At 47.2% G+C, this 8,435-nt stretch overlaps 1 protein-coding gene across 2 annotated transcripts in view; it reads left to right on the top strand.

Annotated features, from left to right (window-relative positions):
• The first annotated feature begins 6,079 nt into the window (after positions 1 to 6,079).
• Positions 6,080 to 8,435, top strand: part of zbtb46 (zinc finger and BTB domain containing 46) — a 58,177-nt gene continuing 55,821 nt past the window's right edge. For both annotated transcript variants that reach the window (XM_071518465.1, XM_071518466.1), the window contains exon 1: positions 6,080 to 6,404. The gene's annotated coding sequence lies outside the window, so the exon portion shown is untranslated. The remainder of the gene's footprint in view (positions 6,405 to 8,435) is intronic.

Genomic DNA, 8,435 nt, shown 5'->3' with positions numbered 1-8,435 from the left:
GGTGTGAATCCTCTTTGTCCAGCCATGTCGCCCTCTGTCCAGCCATGTCGCCCTCTGACCCTCGCCTCGTGTGTGTGTGTGTGTGAGTGTCTATTCTTAGTCCTAAATGATCCTGACAAAAGCCTTCCTTGTGTGTACCCTTATCACCCCCCTCCCCTTGCTTCTCCCAGACCCGCATCATCACCCCCTCACACCCCAGTTGTCACTGGGAGACAGCAAAAGAAGATTTTAAAACTCACATACACCGCTCTCTCTCTCTCTCTCTCTCTCTCTCCCCCCCCCCACCTTCCAATAAAAACCATCTCCTGACTGGTGCGTCCCACGCCTTAGCCAGTCAGCCTCTCCCTCTCTCCCAGACTCTGAAATCTGGGAAATGTTTTAACCCTGTCCGCCCTGTCCTCTCCTCCCGGAAGAGTCAGCAGGGTGTGGCGGTGGAGGAAAAGACTTATCAGATTATCACCATGATGAATCTCCCCTCTCCCCTTTCTCTTTCTCGGTGCGTTTCGTGATATAGCATCCGGCCGTCACACTCAGATCCGCAACAGACACTCAAACTGCACCAGCATATTGAGTAATGAATATCCCCCACAGAAACCCCTCCTCAGCATGCACACAATCAAACTGGGATACTTACACATTACAACCTCCTACAACCGTGACCTCCGCCCCCATCTTCCTCTAACTCTCTCCCATTCTCCCTCTCCCTCTCTCCCTCTCTCTCTCTTTCTCTCTCAGTCTGCCTCTCATTCTCCTTCGCCCTCTATCTCTACAGCTCCTTCTCCCTTTCTCTCTCCCTCTCTCTTCTTGCCTCATCTCTTTCTCTTGGTGGTGTAAGTAAGCAGCTTAAACACCTACAGGGTGTGACATCGGGGCCCCACGCGCCTCCGAATGCTGTCAGTGCGGGCGGGAGAAGGCGGCGCTGAAAAGGAGAGCGTTTCATCCGTCTATTCTCTCCCTCCCGCTCTCCCTGGCATCGACGGCGTGAGTGTGGTTAAGGCAAAGCCAAGGCTGTCCCCTCACATTAGCCGGGGCTGAGCCAGACAAGCCGTCATCCCCCCACCACTCTCCTCTGCTGCTCATCTCAACCCCCCCCCCCCCCCCCCCCCCAGCCCCCCCCTCACCCCCCCCACCCACCCGCTCCCCATCCTCTTTCCTCTCCTCCGCTCAGCTCTGCCATGGGCACCGGTCCCCAATCTCCAAGGTGATTATGACAAAAACGAACGATCCCCCGGAGACAGGGCCAGCGGAGATAAGAGAGAGAGAGAGAGAGAGAGGGAGAAAGAAAGAGGGAGAGGGGAGGAGGAGGAGGAGGGAGAAGAGGCAGCGGGATCGGAGATGGATGATGTAACAGGGAATTTTGACTGTGCATTATGATTTTGGGTTGAGAGATTCACCGCAAGAACCAACAGTTATCATACCTATCTATCTCTCCATCTATCTCTCCATCTATGAATGTATCTATGTGTGTATGTATGCATCTATCTACTGTATCTATCTATCTATCTATCTATCTATCTATCTATCTATCTATCTATCTATCGTCCACCTGTCTGGTGATATCTCTCTATCTCTGTCAAATGAATTTATGGTGTAATACGCCTACATTAAGTGACAGCAACCGAAGGCAAGGATTAGATTCAAGATAGATAGATAGATACAGTAGATAGATGCATACATACACACATAGATACATTCATAGACACAAACATACACACATACATACATACATACATACATACATACAGACATACAAACATACATACATACTGTACATACTATACATACTGTACATACATCTGTACATAGCTACGTAGATAGATGGTCACTCTTACCGCTCAGATTCTAACCGTTCCATAAGGGTCAAAGATAATTTGTTGTGGTGTGGGATGGGGTCGCGACCCCACGCGGTCAGCGGGGTCAAATCAAACAGCGGCACTGAGCCCAAGGAGGTCATTAAAGAGACAGAGAGGCCTGACGGGGGGAAGCCGAATGGGGATGCTGTTAACCCCTTCCCCTGCCTCCCTGCAGAAAGGAGACGAAGAAATGAGAAAGGAAATGTAGTGGAGGAGAAGAGATGAGAGGTCATATTATTGTAGCATAGCAACCCAGGTTTCAGTGTGGGTTGAGGCAAGCAATAATATATAATATTGCTGAGAGGTTAGACGGCTTAGAAGAACCTTTCAAGATGGATGTGGAAAGAGAGGTGCACTTTCTGCGCAGAAGAGGGGGAGGGAAGGTGGGAGAGGGGGTGGGGGTGAACATAGTCGGTAGGAAAAAAAAAAAAGAAGCCCAATCCTCCCATCTCCAATCTCCCTCCCCCTCTCTCTCTTTCTCTCTCTCTCTATCTCTATCTCTCTCTCTCCCCTTCCCTCCCTCTCCCTCCGCTCTGTGCATCATTAAAACAAGCAGAGTAGTGTTCAGAGCGCGGGGCTGCACTGAGACGGTGACCTCCACAATAAGAAGATGTTTTTGCTTCGGGGAAGAGAAGGTCGTTTTGTACTCCTCTCTTTTTTTTTTTTTTTTTTTTTTTTTCCTACTACTTCCAATGGAGTAAATGAGATTTGGAGGGGGGGTAGGGTAGCGGAGGAAGGGATCAAGGGGGTATACATGCAGAAAGAGAGAGAGAAAGAGGGACAGAGACAGAGGGAGAGAGAGAGAGAGAGAGGGGGGGGGGGGCAGTTTAATGTAGGATTCATAACAATGAATCTGAGTCTGTCCATTTTCCATTGGGGGAGGAAGATCATCCCTGGCCTTTTTAAGTAACTGGGGGAAAATGGTGCCCTAAATACAAGTGTGTGTGTGTGTGTGTGTATGTGTATGTGAGTGTGTGTGTGTGTGTGTTTGCCCCACAGATGCAGACGGACCAAGTGAGGTCAGCCAGCGGTAGCCCTTATCAAAGAACACCACGACTTGAGGGGTGACCAGCGCCCAGAGGCATCTCTCCATCCATATACATACAGTAGAGACAAAAAGCCTGCCTCACCGTAGAGAAGACAGGAGCTCCTATGGGTGACATGGGGACAGGCAGTGGTGTGAACAGCCCCGGTGCCCCCCTGCATGTCGCCTTCACACAGGAACAAAATGTGTGGGCAGAGAGCACAAACACACACACTGTATCCTCAGGATGATTATACATCCTCTAAATCCAATAACCTCAATTCATTCTGCTTCTCTTAGTGTCATTCTTCATTGTAATTCATTCATTTCCAGTTGGATTTCTTTGAGAAAACTGCTCATTCTTTGGCTTCCTCTCCTCCTTTATTCTTTCTTTCCCCCCTTCCTTCCACCCTCGGTCCTTTCCTTCCTACCTTCCTCCCCTTGCCTTCCTTCATTCCGTCAAAGGACTTCATTCCCATACGCTTAATTTGCTCTTTCTCTCTAAGGGAAGACTCTTTATAAAAGCCTTGTCGTTTCCCCACTGATTTGAGTATCACTGAGCTGCACCTTCACACATATTGTTGTCTCACACCTTGTGCCAAATATTCCTTTGTATAGCCTTCCCCCATTCCCTGCCTGCACCTGGTAGAGATAGTGTTCTTTCAGCCGCAGGCTCTGCTTTCTATACAAGCAAGCCTCTAGGATGGCACAAGCAGCACACAGCTGTTCCCCTTGGTAAATTGATAGTGAAGGGTAGTGGATGGGGCTTTGAAAGGGCCTTGTGCTATTTTTATGACAGTTGTAGATTTTTTTGCTGTTTAATTCGACGTGACCAATTACGCCGCTGCGTTCCTCAGCAGGGGGGCAAGCTGGGAGAGCAATTAATGCTTGACTTCAAAAACTTTTCCAGAAGTGCATTTATGTACCTCCTCCCTTTGTCGCGGTTCAAACACGAGTCATAGCGAAGGGACCCGGTCTCACTTCCTGCGCTGAGCATGACGTGTGTGTTTGTCTTCTTAACATCTTCTTTTTTCATGTCTTCTCCCTGGCCTCAATAACAAACTTTTAAAGTGAAAACAACATGCGTACTTTCATTTATCAAATGACAAAGCAGCGCTGGGCAAAGAAGCACACAGCAGAGGAGTGCCTGTCCCTCTGGGTAAGCAGCAAATTCAGCCCGATACATTGACCCCCCTTCCCAACGCAAACACACACATGCACACACAAATACACACAATTCCACAACACACCAAATCACCTTGTGTTTCAAGGGCTCTTTTTGAACATAAGTACTACATACACACAGGCGCCCACACACACGAAACACACGCAGACACACACACACACAGACACAAAACCACCATCATACAGAATTCCCGCGATCCCCACACACCACTCTCCCTCCTGAGTGGATTGCCTTGATGAGTGTTCATATGACAGAATACATGTGTAAGTGGCCTAATGATGCCTAAACCCATCCATGAGCAGACACGGAGGCAGAGGGAGTGGAGGGGGGGTGGGGGGGGGGGGGGCAGAGGGGGGGGCGAGGGAGTGGCTGGGGTCAGGCTTGTCATGTCAGGCGGATTGGAAGGCCGCGCTGGCGTGAGGAAGCACAGCTTTGAGTAAAGCAGCTTGTTCCAGGCAGGGATTGTGTTTGCAGACCCTACTCGGAGAGAGAGAGAGAGAGAGAGAGATAGAGAGAGAGAGACAGAGAGAGAGAGAGCGAGAGAGAGAGAGAGAGAGAGTGAGAGAGAGAGAGAGAGAGATCTGTGCCTGGGCATTACAGACCTACAGGCTTAATCCACATGGCCTGACATTCTCCGTTATCCGGCCCTCGGCTGCCAACCACCCAGACTGATGGAGGCATGGCGCTACCCCCTGCTGTGTCATGCCACACATCACTCTCTCCACTCCACTGTCACACACACACACACACACACACACGCAAACACACACACACCACTTCTTTTGCTATGCCACCCGCTCTCTTCCTCATAAACTTTTCCCACTTCCTCAAACCAACAGTGATCCCTGATCACAACACGTAGGCCTATTTCCTAAGAAACAAACCCATCCACAGTTCCTTATTACTACAGACGCTCATACACATGGGTACACACACACACACACACACACACACACATAGTGTCTCGCTGTCTGCCTCAGGTTCAACTTCATTTACCATTTGTATAAAAAATAAAAAAATACACAATTTTTATTCACAAGAGATGCCTGATAATCGATTACACAAATGGCAGACAACACATCCACAGGTCAAGGATAGATTACAGTACAAAACCTGCAGGTAAAATACAATATCAGGAAAAATTAGACACAAAGACATTACATTGCAGTACACGACAAATGCACTATTTACTATTACAAAAATGACAAAGAGAGAATCCTCATGGTGGATTCCGCTGTGTAGGAGACACACCGCATTGCCTCTCTCTTCCTCTCTCTATTGGATGCAGCACTCCTACATTCAAGTGTAAACTCATGATTTCTTAAAAAGACTAATAATAAAAAAAATCAGTCATGTGTGTGTAGGGGTGAGGTCAGGCTGAAGTGGAATTACCCCAGACTTTCGCCAAAAATGAGTCTGTATTCTTCACTTCACATGGTCCACAAAGGTGTTTTCCAACCAAGCAGTTTCAAACTGTAAACGTCAATATACCTTTTATGTGACCGATGGGTGTTTTCTTGTTTTTGCCACAAGAGGGGGTAAGTTACAGTAAGCCCCTGTACTCATTACCTCGACCTATGGTAACAGACACACAACCCAAAACCCCACAGGCCATTCAGTATGAGAACCCCACTGCTTACATCATAACACGTAGAAATAGCCTAATATATGCACATGGAATTATTAGTATTATTAGTAGTAGAAGTAGTATTAGTGTTGGTATTATTATTAAGATTATTATTGTGTGGTTTTGCTATCTCTAAACTGGCCCTTTGACCAGCAAGTGTGGCTCAGAATAATAACAATGACAGAATTTGACAGAGTGTTTCTGATAAGAGAGGGACTCGTCTTAGATCAGATGGATCAGCATGGTGTGCGTTCACGTTGTCTCATTTCCTGACTCTGCCCAAAGAGAGAGAGAGAGAGAGAGAGAGAGAGAGAGAGAGAGAGAGAGAGAGAGAGAGAGAGAGACGGGAGATACGGGGACACGGAGAGAGAGAGAGGGGGAGAGAGATAGAGACAGCCAGAGAGAGAGAGAGAGGAAGAGAGAGAGACATAGACAGACACAGTGGAGGAGGGGGAGGCTCCTGATACCAAGACACGGAAAAGCAGGGGAGGGAAAGAGAGAAAGAAAAAAAAAGGGCTGGCGGAGAGAGGAGAGGAGAGTGGGAGAAAACAGGGGGAATAACACTTAGAGAAAGAAGGCACACAGGGGGAAGAAAGGACAGTACCTAGTGTTTTGTACATCCCCTCCTTTCTTTCAGTCTCTCTCAGGCTGTCACAGCAGATTGGACTCCGAAGGACCGACACCGCGTCCACCCCAGACCCCATGGGGTAACAGGTATGTCTGACTTCCTTTTATTATCACTACTATCATCATTCAGCCCCGCGCCCCGCTAGCGTGTTTAACATATCATTCAAACGCTGCGATATCGCAGGATTTGCATGCATTTATGTCATGTCAACAATTAGTTTTCTGGTTCGTGCAGCCGTCTCGCCTACAGCTGATAGTTGGTGGGCGCACAGGTTGGACATGAAACAATGCAACTCTTCGCAATCGTGGCACTATAGTTGGCCATCGAAAAGCTGCGAAGGCCTGCCTATTTTCCTCTGCTTTTTTATTCCAGTCCATTGGCATCATGTTAGCCACGGCACAAGTGTATTTTGACAGCTATATACCCGACCGAGCGAGCAAGCGACAGTCTGAAAGTACGCCTACCTGTTTCATACGTGACAGCCAGCTGTCTATTGCGCTTGTTGATATTTGGAGAAGCTGTCATTTGTTGACGGTATTTGCACATTGTAGGCTACACTTCACAGATTATGTAGATGATTATGAAACAGAAACAGTTCTAACACCCCATATGGAAAAAGAAATGCAATTCACACATACTTCATAATGTATGTGGGGATATGTTTCAGTAAATGTACATGCAAAAATCGGTCCAGAAATGTGTTTGTACATGTAGATATGGCAAAAATTCGGAATATATTGTGAGTGGCCAAAATAGATGTTTGGATATACTTGCAGATATATGTTGTCAAGTCAACAACAGCGCGTAGGAAGAACATGGATTTCCAGTGTCCAGAATATTATTTCGAATGAATGTCATCTGCACATACAAATGTATTTTCTCTATACTTTGCGACATATTTCTAAACATATGCTGAAGTATATGTGAAATTTATTTTTTAAGCATTATACTGGGGAAACACAATACATCAGGTAGGCAGTGTTGGGTTTCATTTGGTTTGGATCCCAGCTGATCGAGTTTATGTGATGAAGCCAACGGATCCTGGTCAAATTTTTTGAAAGTTTTCAACAGAATGAGAATCTATTGCCACATCGCATCAGGGAGATGTCATGCACAAATATCGTGCCACAAAATATGGTGATGCTCGGTGCAGCCGTCTGGAGGGGATTCAAAATGAAACCGCTCCGAGCCTGGAAGACAAGGGCTTAAACCCTCCTCCTTCTCCCCTCGATTAACCTCCAAAAGGGGGATTTCTCCAGCTGGAAATTTCTGCTGCGTCAACACCCAACCCTAGAGTACCAGACAAGACAGGGGGATTTTGTTTTCAGACTCTGGTGCTCTCGGGCAATTTTTGTAATTGTTGAGGTACCGCTGATCATCATCTGATCCGTATTGAGAGTTGAAAAGTGTGGCGTCAAGTGTTCTCGCTTTAGTAGCGACTGAAGCTGAAAGCGTCTCCCTCTCTCTCTTTCTCTCTCTCCCTCTCTCTCTCTGTCTCCGATACTGTGTGTATGTCTGCTGTCTGTGTCTGCCCTCTCAAACCGGTCAGTTCCGTCTTCCTCCATTTTCTACCATGCTCGCACTATGAAAGGGGAACAACCCCACTTTATTCACGCTCAATATAATGCGCGCCTGCCGTGCACCTACAGCACATATGTGAGCCAGGTGAGTCCTCAACGCTGAACCGTATCTGATATGAAGCTGGCAGAAGTGTACCTGTCACCTTTTACCTCAGCCGTCTAATCATTGTATCGTGTATCTTGGTATAGTCCAGGGCTTTCCAAACTTTTTTTTTTATGTGAGGAACCTGCAGTTAGATAAATATGATCCCAGAGACCCCATTCTCAGGAGATCTTTTTTTATTGTTCCACCTTGTTATATGATTTAGCCTAGAACAGGACTGCACGTCTGTCTATAAGCCTATTGTTGGTGGGGAGATAATAGTGGGGAGATTGGAAGCTATTAGCAGAATAGACATCATTATACATTCTGTCATTGTGCTGCTAACTTCTAGTAAGTGAAACCATACTGAAATTAAACCATTTTTGCTGGGGACCTTCTAGGACTCCCTTCAGGACCCCCGGGGGCCCCCAGACCCCACTTTGTGAGCTGCTTGT

This window comes from Centroberyx affinis, unplaced genomic scaffold (assembly GCF_046629955.1).
Source record: "Centroberyx affinis isolate AG114_WGS23_722 - 3 ecotype Tasmania unplaced genomic scaffold, CSIRO-AGI_Caff_v1 ptg000582l_1, whole genome shotgun sequence".
Lineage (NCBI taxonomy): Eukaryota > Metazoa > Chordata > Actinopteri > Beryciformes > Berycidae > Centroberyx > Centroberyx affinis.
This window is presented reverse-complemented; position numbering and strand designations above follow the sequence as displayed.